Genomic DNA, 24199 nt, shown 5'->3' on the forward strand with positions numbered 1-24199 from the left:
GCATCGCTGGGCCCTGACGGCAGGCACGGAGGGCTGGCGTGCTGGCCGCTCCCAGAGGCACGCTGCCGGGGCCAACAGGGCACGGTGGCCCACAGCGAATGGCCCGGTGCTGGCTCCTGAGACAACGGAGTCTTCTCTATGTGGCTCCCCGGTCCCTGTGGCCAGGAGTTCCCACGTGCCGGGCAGCCTGCTGTTTGCATGAGTGTGTCCCCCGGTGCCATGCTACCTGCGCCCAGCTGGGCACGGTCAGAGCTGCAAGCCTGTCCACACTGTGCACAAAACAAGAGCAGGAGGCACAGATGGAGGCCCCCGACGCCCGGTGGCTCCCAGCTCTGGGACGGTGCTCTTCGGGGTAGCCACGGCCTAGGGGATGTGGGTCCCTCAGGAGATGGGACCATGCAGGGCAGTGGGCTGGGCTGGAATGGGCCCACCCCCAGCTTCCTGTAATGAAGAACCTTAGCTGGCTCAGGCCCCGGGGAAAGCCGAGCTGTAGAGCGGCACAAGCCCACCTCCTCCAGGAAGCCCCCTGCCCATTTCCTGAAGACGGGCAGGACCTGTGTCCAGACCAGAAACCTGACTGACCACCAGGGAGCCCAGAGGCTCCTTGGGCAGGTGAGGGCGCGGGCGGTCGAGCGGAGGACTGAGTGCGCCGCTCCTGTCCCCCGCGTGGCCTAGAAAAGACCCGGCCCCGTAGCAGCGAGTCTGGGCAGCCCACCCCCTCCCCCCCTCCCGCTCAGGCGAGAGTCATTTCTAGAACTGTCCGTGCCGGCCCCGGGGATGCCGAGGACTCCCTCCAGGAGCATGGCTTTAATTACAGCTCTTCTGGGCTCGGCTTCGCAGCATCTCCGTCTGCTCGTCAGGGAAGGCTGGGGGGCGGCGAGGGGGCCGGCCGGGCTGGGTGAAGGGCCGGGGTTCCCGGACGGCCTTGCCAAGACGTGCGCTGGTGCCAAGCCCAGGGCAGCCGCGGCCAAGGCCGAGCTGGGGCGGGGGCTGCTGCTGGGCTCCGTCCAGGCCACTCGGGGCAGCGGGCGGACAGTGGTCTCCCTCCCTCCTCCCCCGCCGGGCCGCCTGCCCGCCGGCCTCACACAAAATGGCGGAGGGCTGCGGCGGCCATTTTGTGCAGCCCCAGGAAGACAAAGGCAGCCGGCAGCCGGGGGCAGGAAGGAGGAATGTCCACTCTGGAAGTGCAGCCGCCTGGTTGCGCGGAGGCCGGGAGGGCCCGGCCGGGGGGCGGAGGACAGGCGGTGCCCTCTCTGCAACCTTCCGCCTGCCTGGGCCCGGCCACCCTGAGCCGCCAGAGGTACCCTCATCCCTCCCAGGGGCTCTGGGTGGTCTTGGGGACGAGCCCTTGCCCGGGGCGGTGGCACGGATGCCCTCCCACCTTACAGAGGAGGCTGTCCAGCGCGAGGCAGTGACACTGAGAGGCAGGGGTGGACACAGGCTCCCGGCCTCCCAGGCCTGGGCTCCTTCTGGATGAAAATCCTGTTCTGCCCCAGGCCCTCCAAGGGTGGTCTTCGCTTGCCCTGATGCGGGGCAGCCTCTGACCAGATGGCCCGAGGCCTACCCTGCATTCCAGGGACATCCCAACACTTCCCACCCTGGGTCCAGGCTGGCAGCTTCTTCCCGCCCACGGCCGGTGGGCACAGGGACAGCCGGCAGGGCCAGCCATGCCAGGGCAGCACCAGGGGGACACCAGCAAGACCAGCTCCAGGGATGCCTGGCCGAGACCCCCTTCCCGAGCTCCCGCAGCACCTGCCCGACAGGGCCCCATCTCACACCTCAAAGCTCCTGTCCTGTGTCTGTTTGGGGACAGCCCACCCCCTGTTCGGGGCCTTCCGGGGGCACAAGGGGCTACCCCAGCAGACACATGCTGGACCGGGAGCCTCTCGGGAGCCCAGCCTGCCAGGCAGAGGGTGCACACCAAGAGCCCGTGTCTCTCTGACTCTGTCCGTGGTCTCCTGATCTTTATCAGACCTCACTCGTACAGCAGGGACAAACAGGACTGCTCTGGGGGCTACAGGGCCAGCCCCAGGCCCCTTCCTCCCTGCTGGCACAGAGTGAACACCTGAGACCAGCAAACTGAGGCCCAGGGGGTCACCGAGCCCTGGCTCCGGCTGAGGCCAGCATGGGGGCCCTCAGAGGGCATCAGGTCCAGGGAGATGTGACTCACACAGAGCGGGGCAGAGCCTGCGTCGTGTGTTCTGATGGGGACAGGCTGATCTAGAGCTAGGAGCCAGGCCTGTGTCAAGACGGAGGCAAGTGGGATTGGGAGGGAGGCCCCACGCCTGTCCCGTGGAGGGGGTGCCGCCGTGGCGACAGCATGGTGTGGAGGGCAGGTGCCATGGTCCTTGCCGCGCATGGGACCGCAGTTGTCCTAGTGTGAACACGGTGCTGTCCTCACGGAGGATACGGAAGACCTCTCCCGGGAGCCCCGGTTCACATCCCCTCTGCCCAACGTTGCTGTCCGCGTGTGTGCCACTTCCTGGACATGTTCTCCCCACCGCAAACCGCACAAACACCCCACATTGACCACGTGCCAGGCACCAAACCGAGCCCGTCGCAGCGAGTGCCCCCGTCCGTCCCCATTATGGTCTGATCCGCAGAGGAGGAATGAGCACAGAGAGGTTAAGTTACTTGCCCACACTCACACAGCCAAGACGGGCATCCTTCTCCACGTCTCCGTTTCCCGCACCGGGTCCCACCGCTGCACCAGGCGACCCCAGGCAGCCCCACGTCTGAGACATTCACTTTCTCTCCCTGCAGGTGACCGCAGGGGTGTTCGGGCTCCCCAGTCTTCTGAGGCTGGCCAGGCTCGGTGTGTGCAGTACTCTTGGGAGAAGAGCTGCTCAGTCCCAGGCAAGCTGGGGCCAGGAGCTCAGGGCTGCTGCGCAGAGTGGGAGCCTGTGTGTTCCTACCCAGAGCTGGCCCGCTGGTCTGCCAGCTCCATTAACTACTGGGGAGCAAGGCCTCCAAGCAGGGAGCTGTCTGAGGCCAAGTGTCCCACCGAGCCCTGACCTGTGAGCACGGACAGCAGCCCTGGGCCCTCCCAGCCGCAGTGGGTCTGGGAGCTGCTTGCTTTTGCTTCAGTGGGAAGAACCCTCTAGCCCACCCTGGGCCCCAGGGCATGGAGAGCCTGAGCTAGACCCAGTCCCCAGCCTCCTGCCTGCCCCCCAGGGAGGCTGCCCCTTCATAACCCGCGGCCTGATGCCTCAGCACAGCCACACACTCCCGGGAACCCAGAAATGTTGCTGGGGGCTGGCGGGGTTAGGGTTAACCTCCCCGAGCCTCTGCCCCCCAAGGGGCACCCACCCAGCAACAGGGACAGCTCCTATGGGAGGGGCGTCTGGCTCAGGGCCTGGCACAGTGACAGGACCCGCATCGGGAGTGGCTTTTGTCCCATGCAGCTCGCAAAGCAGGCTCTCGTGGGAACCCGTCCTCTGTTTGCTGTCACATCTCTCCTCGCGGTCCCGGGTTAGTCACCCCCTAGCCAGAGCGCCGCTCGGAACTGAGAGGTGAGCATGGAGTGAAGCCCACCGTTCTGCCTTCTGTCAATATTTTCATTGGGACCAGAAGATCAAACGTGAGGTCTTTGTAAGGCCTTACTTCCTACCTGGGTAAATAAACGCTATCTGGACATTGAGCATCAAAATAAATTTCGGCCCCTCCTGGACTGCAGGCAGCAGACACGGGTCAGCCTGGGGGCAGGCGGACGTGGCTCGTCTGTGGCTCTGCCGTGGGGCATCAGGCCTGTGAGCACCCACTTCTGAAGAACAGGGCAGCCCACCCGTCCACAGGAACCCAGGGTTCCTTCAGGGAACAAGCCACCACCGGGTGCCGAGCAGTGGAGCGTGGCTCCTGCCTGTACTGGGCGTGGGGGAGGGGCTCAGCGCAGGGGAAGGGACCAGGGACAGGAGGGAGCCTCCCGTGCCCAGACTTCTCCCCGTCCTGGGCCAGGTCTGGGCAGACTTCAAGATGAACAATACGGAATCCGTTCAAAAGCAAATCCTACCAACCGAGTCACCGTCCCCCGAAAACCTTCAGCACCTCCCAGCCCAGCATCCTGAAAGGCAGCTCCGTTGTCCCACTGACCCTCTGGGGCCACAGGTGAGGCCAGAGTTGAGCTCGTCCCAATCCCCAGCTTCTGTTTCTGGCTGAACAGGACGAAGACGAGCCCCGACCAGTGCCAGTCGTGCTAGGCCTGCAGGAGCCTGTGCGCACGGGGCTGGGGCTGGGGCCTCCCATCTGGCCCTGAGCGTGATCTCGCCCCTGCAGTGAGTGGGCTCTGCGGTCATCTTGGGAATTACCCAGGCTCAGGATGAGCCCAGAATAAGCACCTACTGCATGCGCTCGCCTGCATGCATTCTGTCCGCTGCACACTCTGGGAAACATGGTCCTGTCCTGGGGTCCCCACCCTCCCAGGCCTGTCCTTCTCTACCTGGGCCACTCTCCACATGCCTGGGTCAGCTGCTGTCCTGGGTGCCCGTCGCCCTTCTGGCCTCCCAGGTGGCTGGCCCTGCCTACACCCATGTTCCTGGGGACCCACCTCTGTAGCCCCCTGCACGTGCCCATCAGGGCATGGGGACCCAGGACCCAGGTGCACGTTCTGGTGCCCCAGCTGGCAAGAGGAACATACCTCTGGGGCGTGGGCTTCCCGGGGACCCCAGAGGCTACCACAGCTGCCCGTGGGACACCAGGGGATTTCACAAGGGATGCCCAGGAAAGCATCTGGACTAGACAGTCTTGGGCAGAGCCCAGCAGGCCCTGCAGACATCTGGGACCAGCTGTACCCTTAGGCCCTGTTTCCCCAGCGAGCCCCCCACCCCCAGGAAACCTTCCGTCACTCTGCTCTGTGTCCTCTCTCTACCCGTGCCCTGCCCACTTTCTCTCTGCCTCTGCCTGTTCGTCCCCTTCCTCTGTTATGCCCCCCCAGGACCCCCTTTCCCTCTGTCTCGTGTCCTCTGGGGGCCTCCCCCTCTCCCCACTCATGTTCCCCCCGGCCACGGGCACCGGCTGGTGTGCATTCTCCGTGCAGACACAAAAGCCCTGGGGGGGGGGGCAGCGTCTGCAGAGTCTTGTGGGCAAGCTGGACCTGTAAACGGGGCCCAGATGGCAGAGAGGTCCTGCGCCCAGACGCAACAGCCTGGGGTCCTCTCCACATGGACTTGGGAGGCAGGCCTGCCCCTGACCATGGCAACGGTGGGGGGGGCGTCTGGCCCACATGGCCCCATGGGCTCCCCAGGAGGCTCAACTCAGCCAAGGCGGCCCTATGGCCTGCCCTGTGGGCCAGCTTTCAGAGGAGGAGCACAGGTGGGCTGGGGGCTCTGAGCACCACAGGCCTCCGTCAGGGCCACAAGGTGGCTGGGCTAGGGAGCGGCCGGCCGAGGACCTTCTCACCTGCCGAGCCCGAGTGCTGCCCACTCCGCAGACACTTCGGACCGTCCCCAGCAGCTGGCCCAAACCCTCCCACCATGGACCCCCAGACAGACGGCTCCTGGCAGAAGGGGCTTCACTCCGAACTTCTGTGCAGAAGAGAGCCAGAGAGTTGGGCCTGAGTCCAGCTCTCTGGGGCAAGAGACCAGGGCAAGCCCCTGACTCCTGGCAGACCTTGGTCCCTTGACTACAGGAGGAGGCTGGCCGCAGGTCAGGGCTGAGGCCGGAGCAGACCCAGCTGAATGGGCCTGGCTGTGCAATCCTCCACAAGCCGTGTGTGTGTGTGTGTGTGTGTGTGTGTGTGTGTGTGTGCGCGCACGCGCGCGCGCCTGCGTGTGTGTGTGTGTGTGTGTGTGTGTTAGTCCCACTTCCGACGTGCCCAGCCCAGGGTGGTACCTGGGGGGAAGAGGTGAGCCCTGACTCTCAAGGTTCAAAATGCGGCACTGACCTGAGAGGCAGAGTCAGAGTCATCGGAGTTTCAGGGTCACCTGCAGAACGAGGAGGCAGGAAGAGGCGTGGGTCCTGGAAAGAGAGAGATGCCATGTCAGTCTCGGGAAGGAGAGCCCAGGCCCTGCCCTGTGTCAGTACCCCCAGCCCTGGCCCGCGCTGCCCTGACAGCCTGGGAGGCCACCTCCAGGACTCCAAGGGCCATGAAGCCGATGCATCAGTGAGGCTTTGTGTCCCAAACCCTGGGAAGGACACCCATTCCCAGTGGCACCACTGGATTTTCTGGAGGCACCCATCTCCCAGAGCAGCAGCCAGTGGCAGGGACAGGCACACAGCGGGCGGCCCCGGGGCCAGAGGGACACATGTTCAAGATCAGCCAAGGCAAGGCCTGCCTCTCCCTCCGCTGAAGTGGTCACGGGAGAATCAGGCGCAGTGTGGGAGGGGCTCAGGAGGAGAGGAGAATAGCCCCAGGGAGTGTGGGGCAGCGTGGGGCAGCGTGGGGCAGCGTGAGGGAGCACAGCGGAGCGTGGGGGAGCGCGCCCCCTCCAGCCTCGCCCAGGGCGTCAGGGCATCCTGCCGGCACTAGGCAGCTCTCTGGACATCCCCATTGCGGACACTATGCCCTGAACACCACTTCCTACAAAGGACAGCTTTTCCTCTTTGCTTTGGCTGCTGGGACGCTCAGAGCTGAATTGGCAAGGTCATTACTAGCAGCCAGAGACTTCTATGCGACGTGGTTCTTTTAGGCCTACCTTTGCCTCTCCTTTTGCCCTGATTTTCTTTTTATCTTTCTGCGTTATCTTTGTTGCTCTAAGCTTTAGTATAGATCTATGTATTTTTTATCTACATTTATTTAGACAGCAGCACTTCAATGTGGAACACCTTAGTTCCGTCTCTGCCCAAGTGATCAGTGGGGGCTATGTGTGGAGGCTTCATTTTTGCAAGTAATGGGTTAGGACTGATTCCAAGTCAGACACCGCCCCCCCAACCTCTTGGCCGGAAGAGGCTCCCTCCTCTGCTCTGACTGGGAATGGGGAGTGGGCTGCGTAGGAAGGGGTCTGGATGCCCCTTTTGCAAATGAGAAACAGAATCCCATGGAGAGGTCTTGGCTTTCCCCAGACCACAGAGCAGTGCAGGCCAGGTAGGTCTGGGACCCAGTTTTGATCTGGACCCTGTGGCTTAGTCCCCTGCCATGGTGTGGCCACACCCACAAGCCCTCAGGGTTGGCAGTGGCTGCCCCTAGGCCGACCCTGGGTATGGAGGTGCTGCCCCGGGACACCGACAGAGAGCCTCGGGGTCAGGAATGCAACCAGGCCAGACCTCTGGCAGGCCCCCCATAGCACCTGCTGTGGCCAGGGAGGCTCCCTGTCCTGCGGTCGTGCAAACGGACCCATGACCGCCACACAGAGCTGCTTGGATCTTGGGGTCGGGGTGGAGACCCCTCCCCGCTTGGCTGTCTCCCCAGGGCTGTGAAACTAACCCATGGCCACAGAAGGCCTGGGTTCCTGGGGGTGCGGAGACCCTCCTGGCTGCCTCAGAGAGGCCGCCAACAAGGCCCCTGGCGGCCCCAGTTCCCACTCTGCCTCGACCTGTCCCACCTCACATATTAACACCAGCACATAAACCCCGACCGACAGATGTAAGGAACTGGACCCCACTGAGCTCCAGTGAGGGGAGGAGCCAGGAGAGCGTCAGGGTGGCCCCGACACCTGTCTAGCCTTCAGTGAGGCGTAAGCCACTGAGCTTCTCGGGAGCCCGGTGTGTGCCAGGACTTGTGTCCCGTCCCCCTGGCCTGTCACAGAAGCCATGCGTGCTCTGGGATCCACAGTGCGTCCCCAACACTCCCCCAGGAGCGGCTCATGCCCCAGCCTCCCAGGAGAGGAGACTGGGGCTCTGGCAGAGCGTGTCCTCCCGCGTCCAGGAGGACGGCTTGCGGCTGGGGGGCTGGGCATGCCCATCACTTGGCACCATGCAGGCGGCCATGGCTCGGAGCTCGCTCGGGACAGTCTCTGTGCCAACAACTCAGCCCTCCTGGCCGGCCCTGATTCCACCAGCTTCGAGGAGACCAATCAGGGTCTTCAGGCCGCAGGGCAGGCTGGGCACTCAGGGCGAGGCAAGGGCACCCGGGCACCCTTTGCTCTGCCCTCACTGCTCGTCCCGGAGTGGGACCTCGGCCACCTGCAAGGGGCCAGAAGGAATCCCTCAGGAAGGGCGGGCCTGGCTGCAGGCTGGGCCCGAGGGGCTGGAGCTGGGCTCTTCTGAGAGACGGGCTCACATTCCCTTCCTGGTCAGGCCGCCCACCTCCCGGGTTGCCTCCCTGCCCTGGCCCAGGGCCAAGACCATCTACCTGGGTTCTGTGGTCCTGGAGTGTCTCCCAAAAACCATGATGGGTCCCGCCTCCTTGTGGGTACTCTGGGATGAGTCACCTTCTGAAAGACACAAGGTGACCAAAGAATCAGCCGGGCAGGCCTGGTGGCACATGACTCCGAGAACGGGAGGGGGCTCGGTGTGACCCTCCCCTGCCTCTATTTTACCTGGCACTACCACTAGCAGAGGGGCCCAGCTCATGGTAGGCAGGGCACCGCCGTGCCCAGAGGTTATAGGCAGCAAGGGAAGCCTCGTCTGCTCTCCCAGCTCCAGCCCTGGTCTGGAATCCCCCCACCAAACCAAACCCCAGCCACTGGCTTCCGTGGGACCCAGCCAGCATCTTCCGCTCTCGCAGGGTTGCCGCCCGAGTCAGAGTCTCCCTAGCTCTGGTTGGAGGCTGCAGGTCTGGTACTGCCCACCCCCACCCCCCAGGCCTGGCAGCTCTGCATCAGAGACCAGCTCCCATGTGGCTGGGTACACCCCGGCCCAGCGCAGAGCCCAGCACCCAAGAGGCCCCCAGGATGGCAGGGAAGCGCCACCACCCCCAGCCCTGGCTCTTGGAACCATGTCTGTATCTGGGCTCAGAATGCGTAGACCTGACTCTGGGCCTTTTCCCAACGAGCCAGTGAGAGGACACCCGAGGACTGACTGAGCAGGAGTGCAAGGCCCCAGGGTGCCCTCAGAACACCTGGCTCAGGGTGAGCCAGAGGCCAGGCTCTTGAACTTGCCCCGCCTCCAGGACCCTCCCCACAACCGGGTCCAGGTTCCCCCAAAGCAGGGGGCTGGCTCCGTCTGTGAGGACAGAACGGCAGACCCAAACCCGGGCCCAGCTCACCACAGAGAGGGGCCAGGCTGGGCCTCAGCGGGAGCCACTCTGCCTCTGCCCCAGGCTGAGCGTGAGTGGGCGGCCAGGAGGAAGGCAGCGTCTGGGCCCTGGGCCCTGGGTCTGCGGCCCTTCCACACCCTCCTCCCCTGGCCTCTGTGAGCCCTCCGACTTCCTGAACATGACCGCGAGAGCTGGGAGACTCCCACAGCCCACCCCCCACCCCGGTGTGAGACTGCGGCTGCTCTGTCCCGCCAGGGGGACAAGCTTCCCCAGACCCCATCACCAAGCAGGTCCCACCTGGAGCAGGGAGCCACCGGGGCCAAGAGGGACCAGTTGCCACTAGCTGGCTTGCAGCACCCCTACCTCGGGCAGAGGGGGTCATGGGACTCATCAGGCCCTCAGAGGCTGCAGGGGACTGGCTCGTGGGCTCCCCAGAATGTGTTCAGACTCCCACCCCGAAACACTATGTGGAACCCCAACACCAACCCTGAAGAGGGGAGCCTAGGGCACTTGTGAGCCCAACGCACTCTGCCTGCAAGTCACACAGCTCTGGGTTCTAATCCTGTTTCCTGCCTCTCATCATCGAGAGCCGCTCTTAGCCTCAGTTTCCCTAGCTGCAGGGTGGGGTTTCTGGGCCTGAGCCCCTCACTGCCCTGTTTTATAGGAGAAGAGCACCCCTGAGAAGGGACTGCCCCGAGGCAGCACAGCCCTTGGTCCCTGGCGGGGACACCCTCCCTGCCTCTCCTCCCAGCGGGACCGAGCCCCGCCAGGCACCCATGTGTAATGACCCCGGGGCCCATCTGCCTGCGCCTGTTAGGTGGGTGGGTCAGGAAGTGCCTCGAACTGGGGCGTCTCTGATGCCTTCCCCTGGAGCTGATGGGACAGCACCCAAGGGTCTGCCCAGGAAAGGAGAACCCCGAAACTGCACAGGGGAGCCAACGGAGCACACAACCTCACCCCCCACCCCGGACAGCGCGCCCAGCCTGGCTGGGCTCACAGAGGGCCGCTGCCATGGGCGGCTCACCGTCGTGCCCACAGGCCCAGCAGCCGAGGTCCGCTGCTTACAAACGGCCCTATTCTCTACGACCAGCTGAGGTTAGCCGCAGAAATCAAGCTTCCAGGGAGCCGGAGGAGGTGACGAACAAGGACCAGGCCACCCTGGGCTCGAGACACAGGGGCTGTGGCGAGCAGAGTTCCAGCTGTGGCAGCAGGTTTGGTTCTGGGATCCTGGCCCGATCCCTGTACGGCACGGGAGCCACATGTGGCCACGGCTGAGAACTCACGAGGACGGCCGCCCAGGGCAGGGGACGTGAAGCCCCTTGCAGCTGCAGGCGGCACTGACGGAATGCTCTCCCCCCGGGACACTCCGCTGCTCCCACACCCTTGCCGCCACTCTCCCGGTGACGGCACAGAACAGCCAGGCTGTGTCCACCAGGCACGGGGACGCGGGGCGCTCCCTCGGCCTCTCACCTTCACTGCTGCCTGTCTCCAGTCTCCGTGGGCCGAGCCAGACGACTACGGCGCTGCCTGCCCGCAGAGCCCATGCAAGTCTTGGGAGTGCCTCGTTCTCCCTCGGGGCTGCCTAAGCCTTCTGAAAGCTGACCTCCCTCAAGAGCCCGGCCCATGGGCTGTGGCGGGGCGGGGAGGGAGGCCAGAGGCCCCTGACCCCTTGGGGTCACTAATGAGCTTGGGCCCGCACATCCCAGAGATCACGAGGGAGGCTGAGGAAGTGTGGGGGGCTGGCCAGATCCGCGGTCTCCACCTGGTGTGTGGCTGCAGGCACAAGGTCGCCCCTCCTGCCCTTCCCTCCTGTGACGCCGGAGAACTGTGGCGGGTGTTCCCAATGACCAAAGTACATGTCCCAAGCCCACAGCTGGCTCATGATGACGCCTACCATCACTTCTCTTGGAGGCCCTGCACTGGGGCCCATTCCCTCTCAGAGACTGTGCCCCACGGTGTGGTCACTTGGATGAAGGGTCAGCCCAGGCCGTCTTGGCAACTGTCTTCCCCCATGCAGTTCCAGACTCTGGAAGGCTTTGGCACAATGAGGCTGGTGCCTAATTGGTCAGAACCAACCCTGGGACCTGGCAGGATGTCTCAGAGTTCAATCCCCGCTTTGCCCAAGCCCAAGAGTAGCCTGGTCTCTGGAACATTCTTGTGTCTGTCTGCAGGGCAGTCCAGGGCCCGCAGAGGTCCCATTTCAGCTCTGGGCAAGCCCCTCCGCATCTCTGGGGCTCAGGCTCCCAATCTGTTCTACAGGGACAGCAACACCTACCTCCTCAGATTTACACGCAAGATTAGAGATGGTGCCTGCTGCACACCCAGGCCACACGGGGCTCCCTGGACCACATGCCCACCACTGCCCCCCACCCACACCGGGCTGCTTTGAGGATGTGTGAGAACTCACTCTGGGCCTTTATCCTGGAGAAATTCTTTCTCCACCTCTTACTTCACCAGGGACCAAGTCTCTAGGGCCTGGGGCTTGAGTGGACACCGTGGAGGCAAGAGCTGGGAGCCCCCAACAGGAACCCTGTGTTGGCCAAGCTGCAGAGCCCGGAACCATGGGAGCATGGATCCCCAGAACTGCCTGTCCATACTTTTCTTTGGCATTGAACTTGGCCTTCTCCAAGGTCACGTGTGGGATAAAGAGCCTACAGATGGAAAGAGCCAGTTGCTAATAAATCATGTGCAGAGCTCACCCTCATCTCCGTGTAGGAATGCCCCGCGGAGGATGGGGCCTGACCCTGGGGTCGTGCCGTGTCGGAGACCCAAGACTGTAGGTACCCAAGACAGGTCGGGGGGCGTCAGAAGGAGGCTGTGAGCTGGTCCAGCCACGTCCTCTGGCTAGAGGGCCAGAGGGCCAGAGGGCCAGAGGGCCAGAGGCCCAAGCCATGGTGCCTCTCCGGGTCGGCTGCTTCAGTTGGTTCCAGACGGCTCTCTGGCAGGGACCGGTGAAGCTGGGACTCGGGGAACTGACGGCTACCACGGCAGCCAGTGTGGAAGGGCACAGGCCAGCTCAAACCCCCAAGGACACAGTGCCCAGTGGCAGAGCAGCCAGCCCCAGGGAGGGGCCTGGGCAGCAGAGCCCAGCGGGCCGCAGAGAATCTCCTGTGCTCTCTGGGCCTCAGTCCGGTATCTTAAGAAGCAGCCATCACTGACATCACGAACGTGACAGTGAACACACGTCAACCCCACAGGCTCGGCCCCCACATCCCACAGGCACTCTCGCCAGGCAATGGCCCACGCCGCACAGTTACCAACTGGGGCCAGAAAATCGAGTCTCTGCCGGCGGCCGGTCCGTGTACACGCCCACCCTGAGCTCTAGCAGGTCGAGGGGCGTCACAAGGACATCCCTACCTCCAGCAGCAACGGAACAGGCCCCAGCACCAGCCTGACAACAGGGGTCCCGGTCGCCACAAACAGACGTCACTTCCAGACATCAGACTCCAAACACTCGGGACGAGAACAGAGAACAGGACCCTTCAGGGGGATCCCCCCTCAAGGTAGCAGCATCGCCACCACCGTCGGCCTGGAGGGGCCTTGCCGCGCGCCTCACTCTCAGCGGCCCCCTCCGCCCCCTACGGCAACCTGCCGCACCTTCTGCAAACGTCTCTCCTTCTGGGGGACGGCGTGCTGCCGTGAGGATTTGGGTGGGTTGAGGTCACCCTGGCCAGGTGGTTAACTGTGATTTAAAGGAGTTTTGCCTAATTCAACAAGCTCTGAAGAACCGAGAAAAGGAGAGAAAGGCAGCCCACGGTTCTCCCCTGCTGAACCAGGCCCGAGGCAGACTCCCCCCCAGGATGGGTCCCAGGCACACCAAGGCGGGCGGCCACAGCCTTCCGTGGCACTGGCTCCCACCAGCCGTGTCTGTGGAACGGGCCATGCCACCCCGTCAGAGATCTTTGTCACAGCTCCCTGACTCAGACACCCCACCAGGACAGTGGCTGGCCACGTTGTTTCTCATGTTCGGGGAGGCATGAGGACACACACCTCTGGCTTTACGCATAGATCTTTCCTCCTTCCCTGGGGAGACCCCGCCCAAAGCCCAGGAGCTCTTTCGCGCACCTGAGGCCGCCCCTCCAACTGGCCCCTGGGAACCTTCCAGAGACTCACCAAATGTCAGAGGTGCTGGGGAAATGGAGGCTCAGAGCTGGGGAGGGACCGAGGCCCCTGCGCACTGCTCAGGCACCATCTCCCCGAGGCACACTTTCCAAAGGGCCTCAGTGGAAGCTGCCTCAGACTTGTCCTGGGCCCTCGGAAGGGTCTGGATGCCAACGCCCTCATGCGACCCAGACCCGCGAAGATGAATGATGGGAAAGATGGGAAAGAAGAGGGGTGCGGTGGGTGCTACGGAGGGGCTGGGCAGCCCACTGCCAGGGCAGAGGGGGCCGGAGCGCCTTGGGGTTTGTGAGGACTTCCTGGAGGAGGAGGACCCCCATAAGCCCCACACAGTGGCGGGGCCATGCAGGAAATTCATGAACGGAAAATGTCTGACCTAAATTAACAGGATATGCCACCGCTCACCAATGACGTCGGATGGGCCAATTGAGTCCAGCTTTCATACCCACTGAGCAGAGGAGAAAAGGCCCCAGAGCCTTCTACGGCATCTCTCACTGCTGGTCGTCCCGACTGAACCCCCGCCCCAAAGCAGCAGCCATGGTTTTCCCGTGGCCCCGGAGTTACCTGGAGTCCTCCCTCTGTGGGTCGCAGGTGCTCAGGGCTCAGGCCTGTCGGATGCTGCCATGCCGTCCCTGACGAGGTGGGGTCACAGTCCCCTCAGATTAGTCCTAAAAGAGAACGTATTGCTGGAGGTAAAAAAGTTAAGACCTGTCCCCTTGTCTCTCAGAGCGCCATGGCCGTGTGACACGGCCAGCCAGGTGGCTCATGCCGCCACCCTGAGTACAGGGTTCACGGCCTTCCCTCCCTTCTGTTTCAGCCTCGGGATCCTGTTTCATTCATTCATGAAACACTCCCCCAGGAGCCTGCCCTGGGCCAGGCTGGTGATGCTGGCCGGTCTTTCCGGAGTTGCTCAGTCTTCCAGAGCAGACACTGTGACTGGGCCGTGAACTGATACGGGGCAGGTGGGGAGCAAGGAGGGCCTCCAGGAGGAGGCGATGCTTGGGCCACCGTCTAGAGAAGTGGGAGGATGCCAACACGGAGGGGGCTGACAGGCTCCTGGGAGCCTCTCTCGTCTCGGGAAGGGGAGACTGGACTTCCTCCTGGAGCTGGGCGGGAGCCCCCCAGGGCGGGAGGCAGGGCGGAAGTCTGCATGGCGATCTCGCCTCTCTGGGTGAGACCCAGACACGCTGAGCAGAAGCAGAGCTGGCAAGACTTGGGCACAGTCTGTGTGTGGCAAGGAGGGGAGCCGACGATGACCCTGCAGGTCAGCAGCCAGGGGACATCCGCCGGGAATTACAGGGGGTGGGAGCGGACAGTTGTGGTCACAGCAGAGGAAATCCCCTAGTGCGGGCTGCCCACAGTCGGGCCCTAAAGGGCGCATTGGCCAAGCAGCCCACTGGGGCCAGCCACGGCCTCTCTCGCACCCTGGTCAACGCGGCGCGCTGCGTCATTTCCCTGAAGAGCGCACCCCGATCCTTGTTTCAGCCCAAAGCCACGGCCCGGAGCCCCCCTCCCACGGCACCAAGAATGAGCAGGGCCTCTGCCCTGACTGTCCCCGTTCTAACGGGCCGACCCGTCTGGCTGAGGCTCCTCCGTGAAGTCAGTGCGGGAGCCTCAGCCTCCCGGCTGGCAGCCCATCAGGGTTCCGTGAGGCTGTCCCCAGACAGCAGACGTCAGGGCTCAGAACACAGAGGGGCTCTGTCCCCAGGACACAAAGCAGAGCTTGGGTGCTGGGCGGCGCCCGCTGGCTTCACTGCCTCCCCCATCAGCGGGTCTCTGGGGGCGCGGCGGTGGGGGGCGCTGAGACGGGAGGGGCGGTGGAGACCAGAGGAGCCGGCCTGCCTGCCATAAATCACCATGCCAAGCTTTATAATTATCTGGGTACTTAAGCTCCTCTTTCTTCTCTTCCCCCTTTCCCTGGGGAAATTTCCTTCATTTCCTACAAGATCCCGGTCTCCCCGCAAATCTAAATCAACCTGGGCCACGCCACGGCCGGCTCCCCCGAGCTAGCTCCCTCGGCCTTTCACTGGGGAGGCGGGCCGGGCCGGAGGGCAGGAAGGTGTCCTCGTTCAAACCCGAGTTCCCTTCCTGCCCAGGGCAGAAAGCTGAAAATGCCACCACGCCCGTCCTTTGAGTGGCGGTGGCGACCGTGTCCCTGGTGTCCGTTGGCTGCGGCTCCCGCCTCCGGGGGGTCTGTCGGGAGGCTTCCCCGGGGAGGCAGGCCCCAGGTTGAGTAGGGTCCCAGAGGAACAGGAAATGCCACTGCACGTGGAAAAGCCACCTGGGCTTTCCAGGTGACCTCGACAAACAGCTTTCCCTGAGGCCAGGCAGGGCCAGCGTCACCGCCCACCCCCACCACCCGCACCCCCCTCCCGTCCCCCCCACCCCCGCCCCAAGTCTGGGGAGCCATGGAAGGTGCAGCTGCATCGTGTGTAGTGAGGGTCTTGCGGGGGAGCAGCTCCAACACCACCATCATCTACCGTCTGTCCAGCTCGATCCTGAGACTCATCTAATTCCCACGTGCCTGCAGGTTTGTTTCTCCCCATTGCACAGATGAGAACATTAAGGCCCAGGAAGAAAAGTTATCTGCCCGGAGGCTTGCCGCTTCCGAGGTTCTGCTCCTTGCATGTCAGCTGGCATGGGTCCCCGTAGGGCAGTGGCAAGGGCTCAACAGAAGGCAGGTCGGGCAAGAGTCCTCAAAGCGTTCCCCATCATCTCCGGTAAAAGTCCCACCTCGAGAGGCAGAGGGGATGGCAGCACCCGCGCCAGGGCGTCCGGCTGGGGCCGGGGGCTGCTGCCATAGACCAGTCCTGGGTAAGCGCTTCAAAGTCAACAAGCGGCCAGGCTCTCCCAGGCCTCCCTCCCAGGGGGATGAGCCAGCCGGGTTTTTTTTAAATCTGGATCTCATTTTCTGCCCACATTTCTGACCTCCGGAAGCCTCTCGGGTAGTTTTCCAGAGCCCTCTGGATTCTGTCACGGGCACGTTTCATGCCTCTGCTCGCCACATTCACAGCCAGGTCACTGGGCGCCCCCCCCCCCCGCCGCCCGCCGATGCCAGGAGGAGCCTGCGGGCACGGCTGCCCGGGCCTTCCCAAGCCCTGGGTCCACGGGCTCCAACTGGCTCTCCAACAGCCATTCCGGTCAAATTCCATGACTCCCTTCCTCTGAAAAAAAAATCCCCTCTCTGAAAACAAACAAAAGTCCCAGAGAGAGATGGCTTTGCCTCAGCTGCATTTCTGCCTTATTCCGTCGTCCTGTTTGGCACGGCAAGCACCTGGCGAAGCCGTTCAACCCTCTCATTCTACAGATGGGTAAACTGAGGCCCAGAAAGAGGAAGGGGCTACTGAAAGTCCCCCCCCATAATTCTATGGCCAGCCAGCATGGAGCCGGGGGGTCCTTGTAGCAGCTGCTGGTTCTGAGCAAGAAAGGATAGGGTCTGAGCCCACGGCGAAGCCCAGAGAAGGGCAGTCACGGCCTGGGGTGCGACCTTGGGCCCGCAGTCCACCCACGCAGTCCCGGTCCCACGGCCCAACACTGGTGCTCAGTACATGTGAAAGAAACCTCGGTTTGGGGGGGTTGTGTGCCTTGAACTTCGGGGGCAGAGCTCAAGGAAAGCAGGCTGGCTCTAATGGAAACCAGTCAGCGGGCCAAGTGCAGCGGGAACCACCCCCCCCAGTGGTTTCCATGGGGACGGAGCTGGGAGGTGGAGCTCTGGCGCGCCTGCCGCAGCAGATGTGGCCTGTGCAGGGCTGGCGTGGGGCGGCAGGAGGGGCGGCGCTGCGCCTGGCAGCAGGGCCCTGGGACGTGGCAGGCCCCGGGCTGAATGCAACAACAAGCCCGGGGCCGTGGGTCCGCCACCTCCGGGAGGCTTCCTGGATTCCTCAGGCCGGCGCTGGGGGCTCCTGGCTGACTTTCTGCTCCCCACCCAGCACCACCAGGCCCGGGGCCAGGCCTTCTTGAGGGCACCCCGTTCGCTAAGTGAGGTCCCTGGGCCTGTGAGTTGGGGACAGACTCCACTGCCTGTCACAGCTCTAGCCCTCTAGCAGAGGACCCAGTGCCCAACAAGGTCTGCTTGATCCAGTCACTGGATGGTGTGTCCATCTCCTCTTGGACCCCAAGCCAGGGCCCGCCCAGAGCAGGCTCCCCAGCCGCTCCAGAGGTGTGCCCTCGAGAATCAGATGAGCTCTGAGCAATGCTGGGACACGAGGGCCAGAAAGGGGACCCTGTGGACACACAGGGCACGGTTTCTCCAACAGGACATGGCCCCGCTCACCCGCAGAGAGCCGCTTTCAAACACATTTACCCTGATCTCTACACAGTACCCCAGCACCTCTGTCCTGCCCGGGCTGACGGATCCCCCCTCTAGCGGAGACCCTCACCTCAGAGCAGACCTCACAGGTGCCGACGGCCCCAAAAGCCTGATCGGTCCACTCTGTCCACCTTAGCACAAATTACGAGTGTCTCCATGAGCAAGGGGTCCAGGCCCATCAGATACAACCAGCCTCCATGTGAAGAACCTACCCAAATCCTGTGCTCATCCTCCACGGGAAGTTCCCGGCACCATGGAAGGGTATGAATTGGGCACAGAGCAGCAGAAAGGGCCATTTTGAGAACATCAAAGGCTGCAAAATGGTCTTGCCTGTTGCAGGTTTTTACAGTGTCCCCCAGAGGCCGTTATTCCCAGTGCTTGAGTGATAAACCCTGCAGATCCCCTGCCATGGGCCAGAAGAACAGCGAGAGTGGGCATGACCCCCTGGGCCACCCATTCTCAAGGCCCACTGCCATACTGCACCGTCAGCCACCAGCCAGTACCCTGAGCCACACGGGCCTGAAGCCCTCAGCCCAGCAGGGCACTAGGGGCTTTAAGGGCCCAACCAGCAGGCCTCAGATGCGGAGGTCACGGCAACCCAGCCAGAGACAGGTCCTAGGGACCCCAGAACCAGCATGACATGGCCCTTGGCAGGGAAGCAAGGGAAGCCATCCTGGCTCTTCCTGGGGACGGAAGAACTCCAGCCCAAAGGACAGGGCCCTCCTGGCACTGTGTGTCTGGGGAGAACCCACCAAGGTCAGCACCCAGGACAGGTAAATGATAAAAAGGCTCCGGCATCCAGCCGCTTCTACCCAGCGTGGGAAAAGAGCGGGTCCTGCGGTCGGAAACCTGGTCTGGGTGCGGACTCTGTTACTCACTGGCTGTGTGACTCTGGGGACGCTCCTTGCCCTCTTGGAGCCCTCTTGGAGCCTCGGTTCTTTCACACTGAAAACTGCTAACTAACACCTTCCACACAGGCAGGGCCTGTGGCCGTCCTGCCTGCCCCACATCCCAGCACCGGGAGCAGCGCCAGCACACAGGGCCTCGGACGGGATGTCAGAAGGAAGCGCAACAGGTCGCCTGCACTCCCAAATGGATGTTTAAAAAAACGAGGGGGGGGCACCTGGGCGGCTCACTCCATGAAGCCTCTGCCTTCGCTCAGGTCGTGATCCCGGGGTCCTGGGATCGAGCCCTGCATCAGGCTCCCTGCTCAGCAGACAGCCTGCTTCTCCCTCTTCCTGTTGCTCCCCTGCTTGTGCTCTATCTTTCAAATAAATAAATAAAATCTTAAAAATAAATAAATAAGTAGGATCGAAGTACCCGGCCCTGAGCCTGGCACATAGTAGGTCAACAAAGGACAGCTGCTCCAACCCCAAGGAACCAAGTCCCGTGTGCAACATCTGATCCTCCCTTGGGGGAGCAAAGCGTGGCCCCCAGTTCCCCGCTGGGCTGAGGCAGGGGTTTCTGCCTCTCTGGGTCCCTTCATGGGTCCTGCCTGAGCCTGTCTTACTTGCTCTTCCCCTGGCAGCAGGACACTCGAGGTAGCGGCCATACCTTTCCCCTGGAGTGTCCGCTAAGGCTGCGGTGGCCCGCCACGCTGCCCGGCTCAGCAGTGACCCCCGGGAAGCCACCTCCCAGAGCCGCCACCGGCACTGTCACACAGGCCAGGCTGCCCCCGGGGTGCCCCCGTGACCGCATCTTGGGGAACAGGGCTCACCTCCAGCGCTAGAGCACCCAGGGCTGAGGCCTGAGACCCTAGAGACCCACCCACCCGTGCTGGGAGCCTCCAAAGGTCCTGGCATCAGGCGACTTACCCTTTGGGTGATCGTCACTGCAAAGGCTCCAGCGGGAGGGCGCCTCCTCTACCCTGCATCAGCCCCCGTGACGCTGCCGCCGCTGCTGCTGCAGGCCACCGCAGCCGTGTCCCCCGGGCCCGTGCGCGGCTGGCGGGCCGGGGGCCACCTGCCTGGACCCCACGTGCCCCGCTCAGGGGGGAGTCCTCGTCCCATCGAGCCAGAAGCAGCTACACAACCAGGAGGCTCTGGCGGGCGGGACCGGCGGGAACTCTGCTCCCCGGCGGGACCCCTCCGCCCACGCCGGCCGGAAGTGCGGGCACACCCACTGCAGGAATCCCGGGGCAGGGCTGGGCTCCCAGGAAACTGGGCCAGAGGTTCCCCAGCACATGCTGGAGCAGCCTGGCCTCCGCCACCCCCCCCCCCGGCTGCTCTCTTCAAAAGGTCTGGCCTCGATCTCCCTTCTAGCCCTCAAGAAACTCAGAAGCCAGAGTCCTGGGGAGCCGCCAACAACTGCTCCCCTTCAAGGGGGGTCAGTGGCGAGTGACCTCATCACCTTGGAGGCCACGAGAAACCTGTGGGTAGGACTGATCCCCATGCTTTATGGACAGGGAAACTGAGGCTGGATGGGCAGGCAGCTCCACGGAGAGTCCAGGCCTCTGGTCTCTGCTAAGAGGCCCCAAAGAGGGGACACACAAGCCCCCTGGGGCCTCCCAAACGGGCTCCCATCTGACATGTCGGACCGTTTCCCGAGCTTTGAAGACACAGAACTAAGACCTGCAGTAAATATCATTCTCCTCAAAGCTCTTTTTTTTGTCCAAAGGTGTGCTGGGTGTTCCCAGGGCCTCCTCGGACCGCCCCCAGCCTCCCCCGTTACTGATGAGCCAGCGGGGCTGCGGAAGCTTCTCGGGGCCTTGCACGCAGGTGCACACACACGTGCACGCGCGCGGACCCGCCCGGGAAGACTGGCCCCGCGGGCCGCTCCTCACAGCACAGCTGCCAGCGCACCCGGCGGCCCACCCTGTGCCTTCCGGCCGCTCCCCGCCCTCGGCCACCTTCCCGGATCCCGTTCTGGGCCTGCCCGGGCCGCCATTTCCTCTCCCGGGCCTAGAGGCTCACTTCCACTCCTCAGCGTCTGCAAATGGCCGGTGCCTGGAACAGCCCGGCCCTCCGAGGGGACCGCTCCGCGCCTGGCTGGCTCCCAGCGTGCAGCCAGGGCGGCCAGCGGGCCTTCCTTCACCTTCCAGAAGCCCAGCAGCTGGGGTCCCTGTCCAGCCTGCTCTGGCTGGCCCTGGGCTGGGGAAGGGGACCCATGACAGGGGGGCAGCGGGGTGCCCAGCAGGTGTCCCGAGGGATGGCCCAGGGGCTCCACGGCTCACTGAGAAGCCAGGCAGGCACGGTGCCTCCAAATGCCCGTCCACCTCTGGAAACCCCTGACGTACCAGGCAGAGCAGAGGGCACTACCCGTGTGCGCACACCGTGGGGCCCACACCCTGGCAAAGGTGCGCCGTCCGCACCTGGACACCGTGTGGACGTGCAGAACGAACGTGGGACGGCAGCCCCGGGTCCGGCCTCCATCCTGACCGTGGCCAGCCGGCCGAGTCTGGGGCCTCGGCTTCAGGCCGGGGGCCTCCCCTGGCCGAACACAGCCGGCGTTAACCCCCACCTGGCAGGCATTTCTGAGACTCAGAAACCAAGCAAGAACGAACAGCGGGTATGGGGTGGTCTCAGGGAACGGAGCGCGGGGCTGCGTGCGTTCCGTGCGTGACTGTGAGGTGGGGACGCTTTCCTCATCTGTGAAACGGGGACATCGGGAGGTGCGATGACTTGCCTTTGACGGACGCGGCCGGGGACTGACACCGACTCCGTCGGAACCCCGGCCTCGGTCCCGAAGGTCCTGCTCTTCTGCCCTTGGCTTTGCCGAGCGAGCAACGTGCGGGGTTCACCTTGCCCAGTCCTGCGGGGGCACCCCGCCCGGCGCCGTGTTCCCGGGGCTGCTTGTGATACAGGTCTGCCGCCAAGACCAGGGCCGAGAGGCTGGAAGACCAAACGGGAAGGGAGGACGTGGTTAAACAAAAAATAAAATCCAAGAGCAGAAGCGCTAGAGAAAGCGGCTCCCCAGGAGCTCCGGCAAATTTCATCAACTTGTCGCCCTTCCTGTTATTTCCAAACATCTCCACCAACAGGTACCTGCCTTCAAACAAACACGCCGCAACAAAGCACTTCTACTAACAAATGGAAGGAGGTCTGGGAGCCCACAGGAGACCGCAGAGGGAAACATCTGTGTCTCGTTCCCGTTCGGCCACAAGCCCCGGGTGTGAGCTCCCGGCCACGGCCAGGGCAGGCGGCCTCAGAGGCCGGGAAGGGCAGAGCCAGGATCCAGAATTCAGGGAAAAAGCAGAGCAATCCCTTAAAAGTAAGGCGGGGGGCAGGGAAGAACCCTCGGAACAGATTACATCATAATGTGAGCAAATTCACAAAACAAACAGTTATCGTGTGCAAATTATTTGTGCTTGTAAAACTTCCTGTCCTCACGTGAGATGATGGCCAATAAGTTCTGCACCCTGTTATCTCGGTGAGATAATTCTTTTTTTTTTTTTTTTTTAAGTTTACAGCCTCTCTTTGTAGTTACCTGTTGAACGTGTGTGCGTATGTGTGCTTTGCCGAGTGGCGGATTTAAATGTACCTTTAAATCACTCGAAAAATCTGTCATCGGTTTTTCATAAATAACTCAGAATAATTTTATGTTACCCTATACAAAACAGCTAGAGATGTAATGAAGATCTCAAAATCTAAAGTCTCAAACCCCGTAATTTTGAATTTAAATCTAGTGTTAACGCTGTTCATGCTGCCAAACAACATAGAAACTGGGCATTGGTTAAAACACTGAAGTCCTTTGATGTAGGGCATTCGGAGTCTTAGAGCGCAAAGAGGAAGACCAACGATTAAATTCTCATCTAATGAAGGAGATGGCGGTTCCTCCACCGCGCTGGTCAGGGGACGAGAGGGCCACAGGACTGTTTTTATATACAAATGCCACTTGTTTATTTTGACCTCAGTTCTTCGAAATTGTCGACTCCACAATTGAAATATGCTGTGTGTTCCAACAAGGACCCAGCAGTCGTAATGACAGACCAGCCCATCTGTGCTGTGAGAATGTATAATTTCGGTGTATAGTGGAGTTTATATAGGAGCAATGATGTGAAAACTGCTATGCGTGGTACTTTCTTAAAAAAACAAAAAACAAAACAAAACCAAAACAACAACAACAACAACAACAAAAAAAAACCCGACCTGCTGAGAAGTATTGAGTACCATGAAGAACGCTGATATTTTGCCTGATTCAGGACACAAAAGATTGCAGGGCATCTTCCTGATTTTGTGGGGAGGCGGAATGTCATTGCCCAAGTTACAAAACAAACACGGTAATCAGTCACATATAGCCATTCCGGCTCTGTAAGGTGCGTGCTGGAGGATGTGGTATCCAGAGACACTACTCCCATTAGATGATCATAATCTTGGAGGAAAATACTAATTTAGAATGAAAATGCTCATTTATGGAAATTAATTGATTTTATGCTGCTTGCTCTTTCCTCCAAAAAGAGCACGAGGTCGTGCTCGGGAAACGGGACTATCATTCCAGAATTTAGGATTAAAAGGCCTATTTACCTAACTAGTAATACCAAAAAATTAAAATTTTTGGAGATGAGGCATGGGCAGCTATGAAGAGCACAAATTCTTAAAAAAAAAAAAACAAAAAAAAAACGCAAAAGACCCTCTTTTCCCCCAAACCCACCCTCTAGACTCTGGACTCTTTTCCTTTCGCATTTATGGCGCTCCGTCTTTTTCCCATGACCTCTACTTTCTCACCAGTGTTCCATTCGGTGCTTGCTCAATATTTGGGTAGGATCACCCTCCAGGTTGCAGCAGCAGAATGTGGCTGTCCCAGTCACGAAGATGTTTTAGTCCTCTCTGCTATATCCGCCCGCACCCCCAGCAGGGACCGCTGTCTAATGCAAGAACAAAAGCAGCCGTGGTCGTCCTTGTGAGAGCGGAGCTCACTTTTACACTTGGTGGTATCTGCCCAGGCCGGCTGCTCAGACCCACACGGGCAGGGCCCGACGCCTCCGATTAGGAAAACAAAGATGTATTTACGTGGGACTTTTCCTCTCCGTTGCCATTTAGAACTTTCTGGGCCTGATTTTCCATTTTCCATAAATCAAGACCCCGGCTACCCTCCACTGTGGGGAAAAAACCAGGCCGCATCTGTAGGCGTTTTTGTCAGCCTGCCAGGGGACGGAGGTAAGTCAGAACTCAACTCTGCAAAGCCCACCTTTTATCTGAAAAGGTCCACCATTCTGAAGGGTCAGGGACCATCACAGCAGCTCGGGTAACTGAAGAGGGTAGCTTTTGGGCTGCGAGGGCAGCATGGCCCGGGGAAGCAAAGGTCTTCGAGGGAGTCCCACCCCTGTTGGCCACGGTTCAGGCCCTGGACGGTCGAACGTCTCGGCCCACGGTTCTGCAGATGGGAAACCAGGACGGGATCCGGCACAGGCCGGCTCTGGACAACTCAGGCCCCCTGAGGGTCCGTCTGGTGGTCGTGTCCACGTGGACCCCACATACCATCTGTGGGGAGGGCAGTTATGAGCTGGACACGGCACCATGAGGCGGAATCCCCGGGCTTAAGTAAGTGTTTTAAAAACAGAGCACAAAACAACCTAAAAGATTTTCCCCATACTGAGCTGAGAGCCAAAAAGAGCCTTCTTTTTTCTCCCGACACCCGCACACCCCACCCCACAAAATAAAATAAAACGAAAGGGAGAAAAGAACTGGATCCCTAAACTGTGGACATGGCAGCATTAAAGACGCCGGGTAAAATAAAAAGGCCTCTGTTTCTCAATGCAGAAC

The sequence above is a fragment of the Mustela nigripes genome, chromosome 6 (assembly GCF_022355385.1).
Source record: "Mustela nigripes isolate SB6536 chromosome 6, MUSNIG.SB6536, whole genome shotgun sequence".
NCBI classification, from domain to species: Eukaryota; Metazoa; Chordata; class Mammalia; order Carnivora; family Mustelidae; genus Mustela; species Mustela nigripes.